General features: G+C 36.0%; 2 protein-coding genes across 16 annotated transcripts in view; both read right to left on the bottom strand.

The window, feature by feature from the left end:
• The window catches only part of LOC135223821 (ESF1 homolog), an 86,164-nt gene extending 79,087 nt beyond the window's left edge, over positions 1–7,077 (bottom strand). Inside the window, exon 1 of one of the 3 annotated variants that reach the window (XM_064262672.1) lies at positions 7,001–7,077. The gene's annotated coding sequence lies outside the window, so the exon portion shown is untranslated. Of the gene's footprint in view, positions 1–6,943 lie in introns of all 3 variants that reach the window. The other 2 variants (XM_064262668.1, XM_064262673.1) reach the window with 2 other exon arrangements.
• The window catches only part of LOC135223820 (mucin-2-like), a 503,176-nt gene that overhangs the window by 187,594 nt on the left and 292,318 nt on the right, over positions 1–23,264 (bottom strand). The gene's annotated exons all lie outside the window — the stretch shown is intronic.

Consider the following 23,264-nt stretch of genomic DNA (forward strand, 5'->3'; position numbering starts at 1 on the left):
GAGAACCGTATTGAGCAGATCGAAGTATGAAACTGACTTCTCTCTGGGAAAGATTGGACCTTTCTTCATTATTTATTAACAAGAGAGAGAGAGTGAGAGAGAATACTGAAGACTTCGAAATAGAATGACTTCTTCCCGGCAGAGAATTCACCTTTCATTATTATTAGCAAGGTGAAGTGGAAAGAGAGAGAGAGAGAGAGAGAGAGAGAGAGAGAGAGAGAGAGAGAGAGAGAGAGAGAGAGAGAGAGTCAGCAATCAGTAATGGAATAACTTCACTCTAGGAAAGTTTACCGTATACGAATGGCGAAATCCAAACCAATATTTTCTCGTACAAGAACACACAAAAATATAATATCTATGGATGGGTCATATTACCCCGCCGTTTGTCAAACGATGAACTATCAAGATTATCCTCAATAATTATTCATATCAGCAAAGATTCTTAAATTGGATAAACAAATCCAAAGTTACATAACTGTATAAATACATTTCAAAAATGAAATTATACAGTTTTCGAAAATTCGTACGATATATTTTTAAATATATTTGTAGTCATATAATTGCGGATTAGTTTCTCAAATGACTGTCTTGCTGATATAGAAAAATATCTATATTTACACAAAAATACCGTAAGAAAACAACAGCACTGTTACGTAACTGTACATACATTTCAAAAATTCAATTATACAGTTTTCGAAAAACTGTACGATATGTTTCTAAATATATTTCTAGTCATATAACCGTGGTTTAGTTTCTCAAATGACTGTCTTACTGATAAAGAAAAATATTTATATTTACACTAAAATACCTTACGAAAACAACAGGACTTCATAATATTCACCAACGGATTTTCATAAATATATCTCGAAAATAAAATTATGCAGAGAGCTTTGGAAAAAGTGTACGATAATTTTGTACAATTACTTAATTGTTTCTCAAATGATTGCCTACTTAATAAATATAAAATTTTACAACAATTATACAACAAAATACACTTGGAAAACAAATGAACATCATTTGTTTTCCAAGAGTATTTCTTGTATAATTATTATAAATATTTATAGAGAAAACCATCGTCATGTTGATAAATAAAAAAAATACTTATAATTAGACAAAAATACTGCTGTAAAACTTTTGATGTCATCATACCAAATTGATTTGCTCTCATTTCGTTTCCACTGAGGAGGTCAAAGTGGCAATATCCAGGTTGTATTACGACAAAGCTTCGATAAAGACGACAATTTGATATCATTTGCGAAATATTAGCTCCGGAATTACTTTCCCTTTCGTTGAAACCGAACGTTTTCGCACAAGATAACTGAAACTGTCACATAACTCGCTATTTTCATAAAGGAGAGAGAGAGAGAGAGAGAGAGAGAGAGAGAGAGAGAGAGAGAGAGAGAGGAGTCGAGATTGAGAGAGAGAGAGAGAGTATGTGAAGGAATTTCAAATAAATTGGAAAAAAAAAAAACTCGTTTTGTCGTAGAGAGAGAGAGAGAGAGAGAGATGATTCGAATGAGGTTACTAAAACTGGCGTCACAAAATCTAGGCTACTGAAACACAGAGAGAGAGAGAGAGAGAGAGAAAATCTATCACTAACCAACTTCATCTATCAGCGTCAAAATGATGCAACGATATCAAGGGTCCCATGACGCTGAATGATTCCTCGAGTCAATCCTAGAACAGGATCCATCCCGAAATCCTACACACAGGATAGACTTATGAAGAATATGACGAATTCCTGCATATAGGAAAGGATAAACCAGCATCCTACGTGGGTCCTCGTTAGGATAATTATACTGGGCGAGATGGCTATCTAGGAATATACTATAAATATATATATATATATATATATATATATATATATATATATATATATATATATATATATATATATATATACATTCTTATATGTTTACCTATTTTTATATTATTTTTATAAATTTATCTTTATTTAATTGTAGCTGATCTCTTCTGTATTTCTGTACTTCTCGTCACCTTCTGTAACTTCTTGTTAACGAATACCACAATATTCTTTGGAAACTTGAATTTCAAGTCAGTGGCCCCTTTGGTGGGCATGTTCCATATGAATTGGGTTCGTGTTACGAGTAATAATAATAATAATAATAATAATAATAATAATAATAATAATAATAATAATAATAATAATAATAATAATAATAACAACAATAAAAGATAATAACATGAATAATAAACAATAATGTATTAATTAATAATAATAATAATAATAATTATTATTAATAATATTATCAATAATGATTATATATTATTATAATATATAATAAATAATAATATTCAATAATTAAGAATAATAATAATAACAACAAAAACAACAACAACACCAACAACAACAACAATAATAATAATAATAATAATAATAGCAACAACAACAACAATAATAATAATAGTAATGGTAATACCATGAAATATCTCAAGCAGTCATCCATTACGATAATAGCGTAATGCTTAATGGAACAGTGGCATCAGAAACGACGTCAACGAAAGAGAGAGAGAGAGAGAAGAGAGAGAGGTAATGAAAGTGAGAGATCATAAAAAAAAGGAAAGAAGAAGAGGAAGATGTCCGTGAGAGAGAGAGAGAGAAGCAGCCACGCCCAAAAAGTCAGGTGTAGGGGATTGGGATAGGTTTGGCTTTGGGATGGGGGCGGGGGTTGGGGGGAAATAGGAGTGGTGGAGCTATTCAATGTACCTGAGAAGATGAGAGAGAGAGAGAGAGAGAGAGAGAGAGAGAGAGAGAGAGAGAGAGAATAGTCTGGCGTACTCGTCCCAAATTGAAAATTCTTATTATCTCTTGCTTGTAAGATTGTTAGAGAGAGAGAGAGAGAGAGAGAGAGAGAGAGAGAGAGAGAGAGAGAGAGAGTAATGCTTTAGCCACGAAGCAAATGCAACTCTCTTCCAGTGAGTACTTTTAGTCACGCAAGCAAAACCGTTAGACAAAGAAAAGGGAAAAATTGAGGTATGTCAGAATTCCTTTTCAAATATTGGTTTTTCCCGAAGGACACGAGGCAAGCAGGTTTGTTATGTATGTATATATGTATGTATGTATACATTACTGACTGACTGACAGACTGAATGACTACATAGAGGCCGATACCATTGCACCTATATGTCAACCCATAATCAGCTAAAACCGTATCTTTATATTAAACGGATTTGCAAACATTAACAATCGCGTTACAATTTGCCGTACGTTTCTGCGCAGCAATGATATGAAAATTCTCTCTCTCTCTCTCTCTCTCTCTCTATTGGTTGGATTCTCAAGAACTATGGATAGACACAAACCAATACTGTCATTGGTCGACAAATCTATATAACATTGATAATTTATGACTTAATCTATACAGTTTATTAATGCCTACTTAGAAATATATATATATATATATATATATATATATATATATATATATATTTATACATATATATATATATATATATATATATATATATATATATATATATATATATATACAATTAATTACTCATAGATACTTGTGTGAATGAATAAGTGGCACGGCTATATTGCAGATTTATATATGCATATATTATATATATAATATATATATATAACATTATAACATATATATATATATATATATATATATATATATATATATATATACTGCAATGATTTACTTATACCTCTGTCAAAAAATAAAATAAACTGGATCCGGGTGAATTGCAGAAAAAAATTTATAAAAAAAAAAAAAACAATTATTTACTGATGCCGCTGTGTAAAAATAAACGGGAAGGTTATATTCCAATATATATATATATATATATATATATATATTATATATATATATATATATATATATATATATATATATAATGGAAAAGCGTGAAAAATACTGTACTCAAGAATCCTACATAAGTAGAGGAGGACTTCTGTGCCGATTCAATCCATCAGCGACGGGCACCAAGGACACATAACAGACCCATCCCATCTCATCCCATCCTATCCCATCCCATACGAGCCAGGGGCACCACCTCTGTCCTTTGTGGCGTGGAAAAGCCAAGGTGTCTCTCTCTCTCTCTCTCTCTCTCTTCTCTCTCTCTCTCTCTCTCTCTCAGCGTGAGAGGGACGCCTTGCAAAAAGGTAAATATTACCTGCGTGCAGGTGAGCGAATCAGCTAAAGGCGGAATGCGCCCTCCTGGGAGTGGCATAACCGCCCATAAGGACGTAGTCGGGGTCCCCTAGACCCCCAGGCATGGGTTTGGGGGAAAGGGGGAATTCGGAGGGCCTTCCAGGGCAACAAACGAAGTGGTGGGTGCGGCAGCTAGCCGGAACTCATGGGTCCTTCGTGATAATCCTACGAAGGTTTTTTTAGGGTTTCGCCAATATCCTGTGTGCCCTATGCCCTATCCTTTTTCAATTTGCAGCTACAACTTGTCCCCATTCTGGGGCTACTGCAATCCTTAGAATGCTTTCGTCAATGTCCTATGCCCCGTGCCCTATGCCTTGTGCCCTACTCTTGCGTTTTAAACAGTCATCAAAATCATCCTATCTTCCTTTTTCAATCTGCAACTTTTTCTCGTTTCAGTTTTGGGGGATTTTTGAGGGAAAAAAATCTAGTTAATTCCGGAAGGATTTTGTTGATATCCCATGCCCTGTGCCCCGTGCCCTATGCCCTATCCTACACGTTAAACGTTAATCTTAATCATCCTATTTATTGTTTATTTTGTTATTTTCTCTCATTTAAATTTTTTGGCTGAGTCAAAATTTCTGAATAATTCCGAACTTTTTTCTCGTTTCAGCTTTTGGGGACTTTTGAGGGGAGAAATTCTGATTAATTCCGGAAGGATTTTGTTGATATACTAATATGCCTTGTGCCCTCTGCCCTATCCTACACGTTAAACGTTAATCTTAATCGTTCTATCTATTGTTTAATTTGCTATTTTCTCTCAATTCAGTTTTTTGGTTGAGTAAAAATTTCTGTCTAATTCCGACCTTTTTTTCTCACTTCAGTATTTAGGGATTTTGAGGAAAAATAAATCCTATTAATTCCGAGCCCGATGCCCCATCCTGCACGTTAAACGTTAATCTTAATCATCCTATCTACTGTTCAATTTATTTTCTCTCATTTCAATTTTTTGGTTATTCGAGTGCAAATTTCTGACTAATTCCGACCCGGTCAAAGGGTTCCTACACAGCATGATCTACTAGACTCGTAGGGGAGGCGGCTTTGTTGACACATCCCGGGAAGCCTCTGATGACGCAATATCCTCATACATACCTCGTCGCTTGGGGCTGCTGGGATATCAATTTCCCAACCGCTCTCTAAGCCCTGACATGACACTTGGCCCAAATACCTTTGTTTTAGACGCTGCCCGTGACCAAGATAACGAAGGTGTAAAACATTATTACCCTGATACTATTTCCTTTGTATTTTCATACATTTTTATCCGCTTATTAATTTATTAATTCGTTTTTTAATAAGTGAGATCTCTCCTTTCTGTAATTCCCTTCGCCTCCTCTTATTTCTTCCTAATGGACACCGTAATATTCTTTGGAAGCTTGAATTTCGAGTCAGTGGCCCCTTTGGTGGGGTTGTTCCGTATGAATAAGGTTCATCTTCTGAAGAATAATAATAATGTGTATTTCGTATTATCTAATGAAATTTCTTTCAAAGGAACACCATAATATTCTTTGGAAGCTTGAATTTCAAGTCAGTGGCCCCTATGGTGGGGTTGCTACTTATGAATATGTTTTATCTTCTGGTTAATATAATAATAATAAATACATAAAATAATAATAAAAATAATATAATAATAATATAATTTGTATTTCCTATTATCTAATGAAATTCTTTCAAATAAACACCATAATATTCTTTGGAAGCTTGAATTTCAAGTCAGTGGCCCCTATGGGTTCGTTCTATATAAATAAGAGTTTAACGTCTGAATAATAACAATAATAATATGTAAGTCCTATTTTCTGATGAAGCTTCAAATGAAGACCAAATTCTTTGGAACCTTGAATCCTTGAATTTCACGTCATTGGCCCCTACGGGGTCGTTCTATATAAATAGGAGTTTAACGCCTAATAATAATAATAATAATAATAATAATAATAATAATAATAATAATAATAATAATAATAATATTGTTGATAAAATATTTTTGACAAACATCTTAATTATGACAAATGTGAATATTAGAATTCTACTCAACAACCAAGCCGAGTCAGAAAAACGAATTATCAGAATAACAATATAATAATTAATAATAATATTCGGGCGACCTTTGAACCAAAGCAAACCACAAGATGATAACACAAACAAACGGAATGACATCTACGCAAATGTGCGGCAGCAGCAGCAGCTGTGAGTATTTACGTAATATATTTCCTCGTCTCCTCCAGTGGACCTCGTCCTAATCACTCTCAACAGACGAGTTGGGGGACAATGACACGACCACACTTGCACTTGAGTCACACCGAGTTACACTTGGGTGTTACACTTTACTGTTTATTCGGGCGAGTGCAAGTGTTTTGCGAGTGTTTTTTTTTTAGATTACACAGAGAGAGAGAGAGAGAGAGGGGGGGGGGACCCAAATCTACCATAAAATCCCTTCCCAGACGCTGGGAAAGATATAAAACTGATAATTCTGTGGAGAGATAAATCACTGATATAGCGATAAGATTAGAGAAACAGCGTTTTAAAGGCGACGTTTTATTCCAGAACGACAACAACGGCTGTTTGGCCGTCTCTCTCTCTCTCTCTCCCTTTATATCTCTCTCTCTCTCTCTCTCTGTCAAACGAGAGATAAAAACAGAGATAGCAAAATACTGAGAGGTGCATCTCAGGTCAACGACGTTCTCGGTTAAAAGAGGGTGAAATTTTTCCATCCGTTGTTCGCGCACTAACGGTCACACACGGACACGTACACGCGCACGTACACTCACACACACAGACACGTTCGACGACGTACGTATATACCGCCGGTACGACGCGACATTTACCTACTGCACCGGATGAAGGCGCGGCGAATACTGGCGATCCCAGATACGAGTCGACACTTGACAGTCTCTACCACCCTTCTGCGAGTATGTACACCATCACCTCCTCCTCCTCCTCCCTCCTCCCTGTCCTCCTCCTCCTCCTCCTCCTCGCCTCCTCCCCAGGCATCCTTCATCCTACTATTCGTATTTTCCCGTTCATCCTACTACAGACAAGATATGTGACACGTGGAATATATTGCCACCAGAAGTTGTAAACAGCAACAGTGTGGAAGAGTTTAAAAGAAAGCTAGACAAAATCATTAGGAGAACACTGTGAATCGCACAGTTAAAACACCTTGCTTCTTACAGATAAGTGAGCACACGATGTCTCCTCTTAGGATGAACTAACAAGTCTTTGAGACATCCTAATCCTTGTAACTCCTTGTAACATCCTGTCGAGCCTAGAAATCCGTCTTCTCCTTGGTCAATCTAGCCAGGATTTAATCCTGTCAACACAGGAAAACGTTACGGACACTAAGTCTAGTCAGTTTAGCTAGGATTGGATCCTCCTTCTCATTCATCCTCCATCCTGCCGAGCCTAGGAATCCATCTCCTTGATCAATCTAGTTTAGGATTTAATCCTCTCTACGTATAGGAGGCGATAAGGAACGAGATCTCTCCACGTCTTACAAACGAAAGCGGCCATGTCATCTCGCTGAGTGAGATCGTATACGCTCGACCTTGCTTCTATCCAACGGCGTCTCCATTCACATTTTTGTACTCCACACACGCGCGCGCACACATACGAACACACACACACACATCTGCCCGGATACCCAACCCCTTCTTTCACCGCCTACCGTTCCCCCACCCGACCCTCCGACTTCTTGAAAGATACGGTGGGTGGGTGGGTGGTGTCTCGGTAATTCTCGGAATGTATCGCGTCCGACGCCAGGTCGTGCGTCCTACTAGTTAATCGTTGCATTCTATTATTTTTCTTTTCATCTTACGTTTGGTCTGTCATGATTTTCTAACATCTTCATAATGCAATGCCGTTGCAGAGTTACGAAATATGCCGGTGATGTTATGATACAGAACAGCTGATCGTAATTTTATGTCTACCCAGCTCAAGGCCGTTAAAGAGTTACAAAATATGCTAGCAATTTTGTAATTCAAAACAGCTGATCTCAATTTTATTTCTACCCAGTGCAAGGCTTTTGCAGAGTTACAAAATATGCTAGCAAATTCGTAGTACAAAACAGATGATCGTAATTTAACAAGGATAAGGATGTCTCAAAGACTTATTAGTCCGTCCGAGGAGACATCATGTGCTCTCTTATCTCTAGGAGAGAGAGAGAGAGAGAGAAGAGAGAGTGAGAGAGAGAGAGAGAGAGAATTATAACACCACGCGCACAGGACTTCACTGAGAGAGAGAGAGAGAGAGAGAGAGAGAGAGAGAGAGAGAGAATTATAACAACCATGCACCTGAACTCCACTGAGAAAGAGAGAGAGAGAGAGAGAGAGAGAGAGAGAGAGAGAGAGAGAGAGAGAGAGAGACTAATAACAACGCCACGCAGCCAGCTGAACTCATTTCATCACAATTTCAAACGACCCTCAACTTACTCTATCCATGGCCAAACATTCGCCAAATATTGACCGCGTCGCGAGCCCCCCCCGCATTGATCAATCACCATCATTTCGTTAATGAAATCGCCATAAACCTCATGCCAGTTCCATTACTATCAGATTTACCCCGATATCGTCGATAAACATTGGACTTGAGAGAGAGAGAGAGAGAGAGAGAGAGAGAGAGAGAGAGAGAGAGAGAGAGAGAAGGGGGCAGGGGGGAGGGGTGTTCTCGTAACATGCAAATGACCCAAAGCACTGGGGACGGTGTTAGCATAACAATAAGAATTTGGGTTCATAGCCAGTTTGGCCAATGGAAACTCGACGGAAAATTAATAAAATTAATATTGTAATGTGCAAGTTGCAGTATTTGATTATCGAACGAATACGTAAAAGACCATGAAATAACTTTGGATGAAAACATTGGGAAACTCAGTTCTGCAAATAGACAAGAATACAATAATTCTTTTTAAACACACTGCTCGGTTAAGATTGTTATTATTCAGGAGATGAATTCTATCCATATGGAACAAGCCCACCAAAGGGGCCATTACTGCCCTGAAATTCAAGCTTCCAAAGAATATTATGGTGTTCATTCGAAAGAATTAACAGAAGGTAATGGAAAATACAGAAAGAAGAGATCAGTTATTAGAAAAGCAGATAAATTAACAAATTAATATTATTACGTTAATATAAAGAATCCAACAAGTGTTTATTCAAATCAAGTTTGAGCAATTAACTTACAAAAAAAAGAAACATTTCATAACCTTATTTACAAAAGACATCTACATAAATAATCCATAGTTTGTAAATCTCTTTTGTTTTCTCGACGTTTGTCCAATGACGTGGCATTGAGTCAAGGACAAAGGAACAGTCACTTTGTCACAATGAGATGCATAGAGGCTCTTTAACAAGGTTGAGTCATGGAAGGCACCCATTCTGGAAACTTTGATCCAGAGATTCAGCAGGTACCTATATTCCAGAGATTCACCTAGAACCAATATTCCAGAGTTTTACCAGGAACCCATATTCCAGGGGCTTGCCAGGAACCAATAGTCCAGAGTTTCACAAGGAACCTATATTCCAGAGATTCACCAAGAACCAATATTCCAGAGATTCACCAGGAACTCATATTCCAAAGACTCACCAAGAACCCATATTCCACAGATTAAGTAAGGAGCCATATACCCGGGACTCAGCATGTACTCATATTCCAGAAACTCACCAGGACACCATATTCCAGAGAGTCACCAGGAACCCACGTTCCAAAGGCTCGTCAGGAACCCATATTCCATAGATTCCGCAGAACCCATATTTCAGTAATCCACCAGACACCCATATTCCTACTCCACAGATCACTAGGAACCCATATTCCATAGACTCACCAGGAACCCATATTCCTACTCAGACCACTAGGAACCCATATTCCAGAGACTCACCAGAAACCCATATTCCTACTCCTCAGACCACTAGGAACCCATATTCCGGAGACTCACCTGGAACCCATATTCCTACTCCTCAGATCACTAGGAACCCATATTCCTACTCCACAGATCACTAGGAACCCATATTCCAGAGACTCACCAGGAACCCATATTCCTACTCCACAGATCACTAGGAATCCGTATTCCAGAGACTCACCAGGAACCCATATTCTTACTCCAAAGATCACCAGGAACCCATATTCCTACTCCACAGATCACTAGACCCATATTACAGAGACTCACCAGGAACCAATATTCCTACTCCACAGACCACTAGGAACCCCTATTTCAGAGACTCGCCAGGAACCCACATTCCAGAGTCTTCCCAAGAACTGGAATTCCAGAGATTCACCAGGAACCCCAAGAAGACATCACATATTAATCTCTAGCAATTATTTTAAAATTAAAATAAAGTCATCACCGTCAGGGAAGAAACGATCGCTATCTCTAATTATCTTAAGCTGACACGTGATCACTTCCAGGCCACGCCGACGGTGTTGCTGGAACCCAGAAACACCTACAGGTGTATCCATCTCCTCAGGCTACACCCCTGTGGGGTACCCTCAGACCCATGCACACATACAGGTACACCCAAGGAGGTCAGAAAGGTACACCTTTCTTTCAGGCACCAGCAAATTTCGACAGTGATGTCATGAATTGAAAAACAAAAACATCAAATTATTCCAGTCACTCCAGGTAACTGGAACGTTTAATCCAACCACTCCCTCTCCCCCCACCTCTCACTCCATTCCCAGAATTCCTGGATCTCCAGAAAATACAATTCACAATTTACGTCGAAACAGAAGTGATTCTTTAGGTACCACGTTTTGGTCGAATTAGTCAGTGTGGTCAACAAGTTTGGGAAAATCGATGACATGTCGACCACATGACAACAATTTTCCCAGACTCGGGAGAACCGTACCATGACCACCAGAGTGTTGGGATAGAGGTCCCATCCTTGAAAATGGAATTTCGTATGTTTTCACTTATCTATTTATTTATTCATAGTTCTTTTCCAGTTCTACCCATCGTCACTTCGCTTTGATAAGCCATAATTCTTTGAGGAAGTCTGTACGAGTCGTTGTGAATCCAAATATACGAGAATAATCTTCAGGAAAAACTGCATAATCCCTCGGTATCTGATCTCTAATAAGCTGACAACAAGGGAACTCTCGAGACACTGCAAGACTCTCGGGGTCAGTTCCAGATTGGCCGAGTCATTGCACGTCAAAATCGATCTCCTTCGTGGAGGTAATTTGGTCTTAACTATTGTCCCATTGCTGAGAGAGAGAGAGAGAGAGAGAGAGAGAGAGAGAGAGAGAGAGAGAGAGAGAGAGAGAGATCAACTAAGTTACTCGTTTTCATTATAACAGTGAATAAGTGGAAAGACATAACAGCGGAAGAACGTTATAAGAGAGAGAGAGAGAGAGAGAGAGAGAGAGAGAGAGAGAGAAAACAGCATTTGCTTCGAACAAGCACCACCCGCCTCGCCCCCCACCCCACCCCCCCGCCCCGCCCCCGCCCCGCCAACACCCACACAGACACACAAATACACATACTTTCTCTAATCCGTTCCACAGAACTTCTGCGGCTAGCACACTCATATTGATTCGATGACGACCTTGATAGCCGTGAGTGAGTGAGGGCAGGTCGATGTTTATGGCTCTGTGAAGGACCTTGACACTGCACCAAAAAGGAAGAAAAATAAAAGGAGAAAAAAATAACAGGAGGTATGTGTAACACAGACTTGTATATTGAGTTTCACGATCTCAGGTGTTCGAAAATTCCGAACGGTGGTGGCGATGTTGCTTGCAAAGGTATATTATGATTATTATTATTATTATTATTATTATTATTATTATTATTACCTTATTATTATTATTATTATTATTATTATTATTTAAAAAATTAATAATTTTTAAAATAAAATAATAATAATAATAATAATAATAATAATAATAATAATAATAATAATAAAATAATAATAATAATATACCTTGCAAGCAACACCACCACCACCATTGCAAAGGTATATTATTATTATTATTATTATTATTATTATTATTATTATTATTATTATATTATTATTATTATTATTATTATTATTCAGAAGACGCACCCTATTCATATGGAACAAGCCCACCACAGGGGCCACTGACTTGAAATTCGAGCTTCCAAGAATATTATGGTGTTCATTTGAATGAAGTTACAGAAAATAATAGGAAATACAAACTATTATTATTATTATTAGGATAAACTTTTGTTCATATGGAGCAAGCCCACCAAAGGTGACCAGCGACTCGAAATTCAAGCTACCAAAGACAATTAGGGTGCTCATTTGAAAGAATATACCAGTTACTAGAAAAACAGATCAGTAAATGAATAAATTAAATAAATAAAAAATAAATAAATAGATAAATAAATAAATAAATATATATAAAATGTATATATTTTTAAGAAGATTTAAGATACCTAAGACAAACTTCTTAGGTTAAATTGACCTCGCTATCTAAGACGACCCGGCGCATCTCTGAGGAAGGCAAAGAAAAGAGACAGCATCTCCTCATTTGCACTTAGATGACGTCGGATCAAGGGAGCAGCTGATGCGCCAGTTAGTGGAGCATCTGAAACGTATATGTTTAAATGTATAAACCGCTTGCGACGGCTTACAGATAAGACGAGCTTATTGAGATATGGCATCTGTTCTTTAATAAGTAACAAGAACACTGCCTCTATTTATGATTTACTTGTATTTCTATCCCTTAATTTATTCATTTCTTTTTTTCTTTGATGATCATTGAGATCTCTTCTTTCTGTATTTACTTCCTCTTACTTCTTTCTAATGAACACCTTAATACTCTTTGGAAAATTGGATTACAAAGTCAGTGGCCCCTGTGGAGGGCTCGTTCCATATGAATGAGGTTCACCTTTCAATAATAATAATAATAATAATAATAATAATAATAATAATAATAAATAATAATAATAATAATAATAATAATAATAATAATAATAATAATAATTATAATAATAATAATATGTGGCGCCGTGGAGGAGTGGGTTAGGTCCTCAACGGACTTAAGTCAAGTTAAGCAACATTGGGGCTGGTCAGTCGTTGAATGGGTGACCGCTCTCCTCGGCGTTGATTCCTTGGGAAAGGATCTTTACCATAATTCCTCAGTCTATTCAGCTGTAAATTGAGTACCTATCCCTGATGGGTAGGGTCCAGCTATGGGATTTTTAAAATAGCAAAAATTCAGCAATGATGGAAAGAAATGAAGGAATAAACGACAACGACGTAAATGGAACCTCTGGCAACAGAGGAGCTTCGTCCGGCAACCAGGTATTCAACCCAATTGAAGGGGAAGACGGTCAGGTACTTGGAGGTCGTCATCCAGCAACTGATCACCACAACGGAAGTAATCAACAGCCTGAGATTGGAAGAAAAGGAAGGAGAAATGGACAAGAGAAGAAAATAAGGAAATATGGAGATGCTACATCAGAAGCAACCCGACGGAGAGAGGATATAGAAGAAGATTGGTCAACATCTGGAATGAGAGGAATAACACCCCCCAAACAGAGCAGAGGCTGGCAGACCAAGTAAGGAACATAAAGAAAAACAACTGGCTCTCCCCAACAGAAAGAGAAGAACTGGAAAGGGAAATGTCACGAATTACACGAAGACGAACTGAGAGACGATGCCACAGAAGACGACAGGGAGGATGAGGTATCAAACAACGACACACGAAGAAACACCGACGAAGTAAAGAGAGGACGGAATGGGTAGAAAAGATTAGACAATGGATGAAGCCAGAAAGAGAAGAACTGGAAAGGGAAATGTCACGAATTACACGAAGACGAACTGAGAGACGATGCCACAGAAGACGACAGGGAGGATGAGGTATCAAACAACGACACACGAAGAAACACCGACGAAGTAACAGAGAGGACGGAATGGGTAGAAAAGATTAGACAATGGATGAAGCCAGATACAGAGAGAACAAAGATCCCCTCCATGAAAGCCTACAACACTAAGAAATTAAGGGAGAAAACAAGTGAGGTCAATGAAATAATGGGCATAATACACACCACCAGTATCACAGAAACAAATAACTTGACATATGCAGGAGCAAGATTCGAACACCAACACCACCAGCACAACCAACCCAACAGAAACCAAAACAGCAACCTCCTTGGAAAAGGCGCCTGGAAAAGCAAATCATGGTGATGAGATCTGACTTGAGTAAACTGAAAGAGATGCAGAAAAAAAGCTAAGAAGCAAGAAAACAAGGGAGGAACTCAACGGGAAATACAAAGTACAAGAGAGGGGACTAAACAAACACAATAGAAGATGTAAAACAGAGGCTTAAGGCCAAAGCACATAAGATCCAACGGTACATGAACAGGAATAAGGGATACCAACAGAACAAACTATTCGGAACTAACCGGAAAAGACTATACAGCCAACAATAAGAGGGGAAGACAACCACCCAGAAATTAACCTGAAGCTGAACCAAGTAAGAGACTCTGGGAAAATATATGGAGTAATCCGGTATCACACAACAAACATGCAACATGGCTCCAGGAAGTCAAGGAAGAAGAAACAGGGAGAATAAAACAAAGATTCACAGAGATCACGACAGACACAGTCAGACACCAACTAAAGAAAATGCCAAACTGGAAAGCCCCAGGTCCCGATGAAGTCCATGGATACTGGCTCAAAAACTTCAAGGCCTACACCCACGAATAGCAGAAACAACTCCAGCATTGTATCTCAAATCACCATGCACCCAAATGGATGACCACAGGAAGAACATCCTTAGTACAAAAAGACAAGAGTAAGGGAAATATAGCCAGTAACTACAGGCCTATCACCTGCCTACCAATAATGTGGAAGTTACTAACAGGTATCATCAGTGAAAGGCTATACAATTACCTAGAGGAGACAAACACCATCCCCCACCAACAGAAAGGCTGCAGAAGGAAGTGTAGGGGCACAAAAGACCAGCTCCTGATAGACAAAAGGGTAATGAAGAACAGTAGGAGAAGTAAAAGGAAGGAAAACCAACCTAAGCATGGCATGGATAGACTATAAGAAGGCCTTCGACATGATACCACACACATGGGTAAATAGAATGCCTGAAATATATGGGGCAGAGGAAAACACCATCAGCTTCCTCAAAAATACAATGGGCAACTGGAATACAATACTTTACAAGCTCTGGAATAAGACTAGCAGAGGTTAATATCAGGAGAGGGATCTTCCAGGGCGACTCACTGTCCCCACTACTCTTCGTAGTAGCCATGATTCCCATGACAAAAGTACTACAGAAGATGGATGACCGGGTACCAACTCAAGAAAAGAGGCAACAGAATCAACCATCTGATGTTCATGGATGACATCAAGCTGTATGGTAAGAGCATCAAGGAAATAGATACCCTAATCCAGACTGTAAGGATTGTATCTGGGGACATCAGGATGGAGTTTGGAATAGAAAAATGCGCCTTAGTCAACATGCAAAAAGGCAAAGTAACGAGAACTGAAGGGATAAAGCTACCAGATGGGAGCAACATCAAACACATAGATGAGACAGGATACAAATACCTGGGAATAATGGAAGGAGGGGATATAAAACACCAAGAGATGAAGGACACGATCAGGAAAGAATATATGCAGAGACTCAAGGCGATACTCAAGTCAAAACTCAATGGAGGAAATATGATCAAAGCCATAAAACACATGGGCAGTGCCAGTAATCAGATACAGCGCAGGAATAGTCGAATGGACAGGTAGAACTCCGCAGCATAGATCAGAAAAAACAGGAAACAATATGACAATACTCAAGCACTACACCCAAGAGCAAATACGGACAGACTATACATAACACGAAAGGAAGGAGGGAGAGGACTACTAAGTATAGAGGACTGCGTCAACACCGAGAACAGAGCACTGGGGCAATATCTGAAAACCAGTGAAGATGAGTGGCTAAAGAGTTGCATGGGAAGAAGGACTAATAAAAGTAGACGAAGACCCAGAAATATATAGAGACAGGAGAAAGACAGACAGAACAGAGCACTGGCACAACAAACCAATGCACGGACAATACATGAGACAGACTAAAGAACTAGCCAGCGATGACACATGGCAATGGCTACAGAGGGGAGAGCTAAAGAAGGAAACTGAAGGAATGGTAACAGCGGTACAAGATCAGGCCCTAAGAACCAGATATCTTCAAAGAACGATAGATGGAAATAACATCTCCCATATGTAGGAAGTGCAATACGAAAAATGAAACCATAAACCACATAGCAAGCGAATGCCCGGCACTTGCACAGAACCAATACAAAAAGATGCATGATTCAGTGGCAAAAGCCCTCCACTGGAGCCTGTGCAAGAAACATCAGCTACCTTGCAGTAATAAGTGGTACGAGCACCAACCTGAGGGAGTGATAGAAAACGATCAGGCAAAGATCCTCTGGGACTATGGTATCAGGACGGATAGGGTGATACGTGCAAACAGACCAGACGTGACGTTGATTGACAAAGTCAAGAAGAAAGTATCACTCATTGATGTCGCAATACCATGGGACACCAGAGTTGAAGAGAAAGAGAGGGAAAAAATGGATAAGTATCAAGATCTGAAAATAGAAATAAGAAGGATATGGGATATGCCAGTGGAAACATACCCATAATCATAGGAGCACTAGGCACGATCCTAAGATCCCTGAAAAGGAATCTAGAAAAACTAGAGGCTGAAGTAGCTCCGGGCCATGCAGCAAGAGTGTGATCCTAGAAACGGCACACATAGTAAGAAAAGTGATGGACTCCTAAGGAGGCAGGATGCAACCCGGAACCCCACACTATAAATACCCACCCAGTCGAATTGGAGGACTGTGATAGAGCACACACACACACACACACACACAACACACACAAATAAAAAAATAATAATAATAATAATAGTCTGTATTTCCTATTATCCTCAATAATTTCTTGATAATGAACAGCATAATATTATTTGGAAGCTTAAATTTCAAGTCATGGCCCCTTTCGTGGACTTGTTCCATAAGAACAGGGTTCACTTTCTGAGTAATAATAATAATAATAATAATAATAATAATAATAAAATAATAATAATAATAATAATGTCTGCAATCAAGGTAACTCATGTCAACATGATCTTGCATTATCAGCTATGCTTGGGTTCTGCGTTTGTTGCTATTAGGAAAGGCGTTTCAAATAGGATTTTCCCAATGAAATATATGAGAAAAAATTTATTATTATTATTATTATTATTATTATTATTATTATTGATTATCATTATTATTATTATTAATATTATTATTATTATTATTATTATTATTATTATTATTATTATTATTATTAGTCAGAAGATGAAACCTATTCGTATGGAAGAAGCTCACCACAAGGCCTATTGACTTGAAATTTAAACTTCCAAAGAACATTACAGTGTACATTTGAAATAAGTTAGAAAAGGTAACAGGAAATACAGAAAGAAGAAATCGGTTACTAAGACAGAAAAAGATAAAACTTAATAAACTACTTGATGAATAAATAATAATAAAAATGGGAAATAACAAAAACATGAGCAAGAAAGGGACTTTTGACAGCTGAGTTCACTTAAAACACAGAAAAGGAGAGAGAGAGAGAGAGAGAGAGAGAGAGAGAGAGAGAGAGAGAGAGAGAGAGAGAGATCTGATAAGCACGAAGGATTGCAAACTAGCACGAAGCCAAAATTGGGCAGGACATTCCGAATATTAAGGAGGTGTTTAAACGTTCGCTTCCTGACTGGATATATTCAGAAGTCACACAAAAACAAGACAGAATCTTTCTTAAATCCTCTAAATACCTAACTCTCTCTTTCTCTCTGTGGGTGTTTACTCGTACCTGGAATTATAATCTGGGCCAGGTAAACATCGCTTCGATGAATGTGGTTATGGTATTTGGAATTAACTCGTATTTATTGATACACACACAAACATACACAAAACAAACAAACACACGCACACAGACACACACACACACAAATATATATATATATATATATATATATATATATATATATATAATATATATATATATATATATACATAATATCTACGTATATACCAATATATATATATATATATATATATATATATATATATATATTGGTATATACGTAGATATTATATATATATATATTTATATATATATATATATATCTATATATATATATTGGTATATAGATATTATATATATATATATATATATATATATCATATAATATATATATGTATATATATATACACATATATTTATTATATATATATATATTATATATATATATATATATATATATATATACATATATATAACATATTTATATACATATAATTTTACTCGTGGGCTAATTTCTAAGCCCAGAAACCCCCATATCTTTTGGAACCGCCCTCTTAATCAATGACCTAAAGAGTCTTCATTATAATTTTGACCCGCGACCTAGTTTACCACGAGGTCATGTATACCACTCATGACCAACTCCTTTTGCTTTCGAATGCAGTGGCCCACCCAGTGCCTTTTTTAGGTAGGACGTTTGAGTAGGAGTTTTAAGTAGGATGTTTACCTGTTCTATTTTCCAGTTTACTATGTTTAGGGAGAAACTGTCCGCCCTCAATTTAGCACATGATATCCCAAGGAGAACTCATAAATGTCAATCTAACCTTTCAGCTCTTCGTGGAAATGTCCAAAAATGCAGGTCCCGAAATGCTCGGTCCTTATTCGTTTTCTGTTGAAACGAGGTTTCTAGATGCAATTTTGATTCACTTGGGTTACAGGGATTAGGATGTCTCAAAGACTTGTTAGTCCATCCTAAGAGGAGACATCGTGTGCTCACTTAGCTGTAGGAGCAGGTTTTACTGTGCATTCACAGTGTCCTCCTAATGATTTTGTCTAGCTTTCTTTTAAACTCTTCCACACTGTTGTTGTTTACAACTTCTGGTGACAAGTTTATTCGTTGTTTTATTAAGATAATACGAGGATTCTTATGAATAATGTCTAAACTTATTTCCCTTAGAAGAGGAATACAGAGATAGCTTTTAAAATTAATAACTTTTTGATAATATTATTTAATGCATCTTCCCAACACCTAACCTCTCTCTCTCTCTCTCTCTCTCTCTCTCTCTCTCTCTCTCTCTCTCTCTCTCTCTCTCTCTCTCTCTCTCTCCATACCATGTCAAACCCTATGGACAATGTTCAGATTCAAATTCTCTCTCTCTCTCTCTCTCTCTCTGAACCATAAAAACTTTATAAAGAGCCACCTAAACACTTCTGAAACCATGATAAGTATGAAAACTATATATATATATATATATATATATATTATATATATATATATATATATATATATATATATATATATATATATATATGCCTAACACAGAGTAAAATGACATATTTTACCTGAGTAAAAGTAAACCTGGTTTCAGATAAGTAACGTTTCGTTACAATACACTAATAAAAATTGCCAATAACCTCAAATCATTAAGGCGGATAAATGGTAAAATAATAATATTTACCAGGTAATGCTGTCGGGCAATTATTAAACCGTAGAAAATAAACAAACTAGTTGAGTGACAACAACTATTGTTTACTCTTGAATAATAGATAGTAATATTACATACACTTATCCATTATATATATATATATATATATATATATAATATATATATATATATATATATATATATATATATAAATAAATATATATAAATATAGTATATATATATATATATATATATATAAATATATATATATATGTATAATATATATATATATGTGTGTGTGTGTGTGTGACTGGTAAATATGTTCTGTTACAAAAGAATTCCATCTAATAAAAGGAGCCCATAAAAACACCAATATATATAGAAAGAAAGTAATATATTCCAGACAGCTGTCTCTGAAATATAGTACTTTCTCTCTATACTTTGGGTTTTTGGTTTATTGGCTCCTTTTATTATTATTATATATATATATATATATATATATATATATATATTATATATATATTATATATATATATATATATATATATATATATATATATATATACGTCCTGCTATCTCAAAAACGCAAAAACCGGATATGTTTGTATAATGATACTCTTTTAGCACTGGACATTCGTGAGTAGACGCATTTATAAAATAAATAAATAAGAAACACAACAGTTCCTCTACCGAATCTAAAACACCTGCCTCTCGGCATGTCGTGACGTCATGGTACTCACCTGTCGGCCTAATTACCTCGAAAACTGGGCTGAGAAACTCACCTGAAAAGAAAAAGAAAACAAGGTATTAAAACTACGCTTCATAGGCCTAACAGATATATATATTATATACGTCTTCATAGGCCTAACAGATATATAGAATATTATATACGTCTTCATAGGTCTAACAGAAATATAACTATGCATGAAAATGCTTTTCTATATGGTTAATCAGGTCGTGTCCACTTTACAAGTAACAAATGAAATACCTTATAGTAATTTTGATGTCCTCAATTATTTGAAATGGAGTGTTTATAGATGTAAATGTTTTTATTGTGTTTAATATGCTAAATTATCAGCTTTATATTCAATATTCATGGTCACATGCTATGGCTGTTCAATAAATACGATTACTATAGCGCAGTACCAGTTGAATATGGATGTATGTGATCATATTTTTACAATATTAAAAAATTATTGCAAAGTTCAATTCGCCTCTTACTGGAAATTCAGTGAGAATCTATATTCTATACGTTATTTATTCATCGATATAGCCTGGTATATGTATTTAATTTCAGTTTTGATTAAAGACAACAATCTAGGCATAATATTGACAGTTAGAAAAGTTGGGAAACTGTTGGCTAACATATCAAAACACTGATAAAAAAAAATATACAGGTGTGCCCCTACATTTAGAAGAGTTCCTCATACTATGAAAGAAAACGACGCGAAGAAAACGAATGTTTTATGGGGAACTTTTGCATTTGAGCAACACACTTCAACGTCGTGTCTTTTCAAACTTTTATTTCATCAAGCACACCAGGATAAATATTAATAGCAATTGATATGATATTTAAATGAATGAAAATGAACATAATACATTCTTTTAAAAAATATATTTAAAAAATATATACAACTGCAATATCATTCAAGAATATTCCACAGTTCATCATGTACTGGTTTTCCACGAGCAATGTCGTGGAATATGTCTATTTATGTCTATTTAATACGAAATTTAATGCTTTTAAGGTCTTGATAAGATTCAAAATCGATGCATAAAAGATATTCTGTGCTTTGTACCATTATGAATAAAGGCTATCCGGATTCATTAACAAAAAATAAGGTAATTCTTGTCATTTCGACATAGGCCTAAGACCCTTTCTGGAGAAATAAAATGAAATTTCCTACTTGTACGTAGGCCTATAATTCTACGCTAATATTTTGCGTTAAGCTAAGCAGCAAGGTCTGTACTATATAAAGACATTAAAACCTCAAACTCACAATTACATTACATAAATTATTACTTGTAATAAGCAAATGAAGTTATATTTTAAGGTAGTTAGTAAGTAGGCCTAATAATTCATGCAATAATCATTTGATTAGCAATATTTTGAGACCATGAATTAGGAATTTTAATTCCACTGAGTCCATATATATAGAAAATTATAATATTTAGAATTGATGACATTTATAAGTAGGCAACTAAAACCTTTCTTGACAATTCCTAAAACTAGACACAAAATTAAGGCAATAATATCGAAATTCAACCAATCTCAGTTTTTAGACTCATTGTCCATTACTGAATTGTTTATACTGATTGCTTATATTGTATTATCATTGCATTGTCCCACCAACATTCATGTATATTCCTCGAAAAAACTTTATTTTTATACATACACCCAAATTCGAAACAGTAGCTAACACTTGTCATGCAATTCTTGGACCATGGGCAACATTGTACCCAAGTTGAAATCTGCCCAAAAGTTTTTGTAGGCACGAGTGAGTTTGAAATGTACCCTTTTTCCTGCGTAGCAATGAAAATATTATTATTATTATTAATTATTATTATTATTATTATTATTATTATTATTATTATTATTATTATTATATTATTATTAATTATTATTATTATTATTATAGCAATGAATTCAAATATGAATTAAAACTGGACATTTCATTGTACAGAATTTATTAGTTATTATTATTATTATTATTATTATTATTATTATTATTATTATTATTATTCACCTACCTAACCCGTCTAAAAAAAACGTCACAGTCACACATCCCTTAACATCACAGAAAAAAAAATCTTAACACAAAATCTAATCCAACGTAATCTTACACCATAAAAAAAAAAAAATTTAACCAGTCCACAAACAAAACCGAAATCATTAATAACCCCTCTGGTTTCAGCGGTCTCATTCTTAAAAGGGTGAGAGAGAGAGAGAGAGAGAGAGAGAGAGAGAGAGAGAGAGAGAGACGACGGAGATCCAAGGAATAGCAACTCCAGAGCAACTCAAGGGGGATGTATGTAACTCGATACGAGATTGTGACCAGCGCCGCCACCGCAATGCCATCTAGTGGATTGTTTGTAAAGCGAAACCTCTACTTCTCTTTGGACGAGTTACGGGAAACGTTATGTAAAGATGGAATAAGAAATAGGAGCGTAGGATCAGAGACGCCCGTCCTATAAATGATAGGCGGAGGAACGTAGGTTGTTGTTGTTGTTATTATTATTATTATTTATTATTATCATTCCAGAAGAAGAATCCTTATTCATAAGGAACAAGCCCAAAGGAGTATAATAATATTATTATTATTATTATTATTATTATTATTATTATTATTATTATTACCGCAATGAATTCAAATTACAACTGAAAGAACTTTTGATTGAATGGTAAGCATTCTTTATGATAAATCAATATTATTATATTATTATTATTATATTATTATTATTATTATTATTATTCTTATATTATTATAAAGAAGATAAATCTTTAATCATATTGAACAAACCCACAGGGGCCATTAACTTATTATTATTATTATTATTATATTATTATTATTATTTATTATTATTTTATTATTATTATTATCCAGAAGACGAACCCCTATTCATAGGGA

Source organism: Macrobrachium nipponense, chromosome 10 (assembly GCF_015104395.2).
Source record: "Macrobrachium nipponense isolate FS-2020 chromosome 10, ASM1510439v2, whole genome shotgun sequence".
In the NCBI taxonomy this organism is placed as follows: domain Eukaryota; kingdom Metazoa; phylum Arthropoda; class Malacostraca; order Decapoda; family Palaemonidae; genus Macrobrachium; species Macrobrachium nipponense.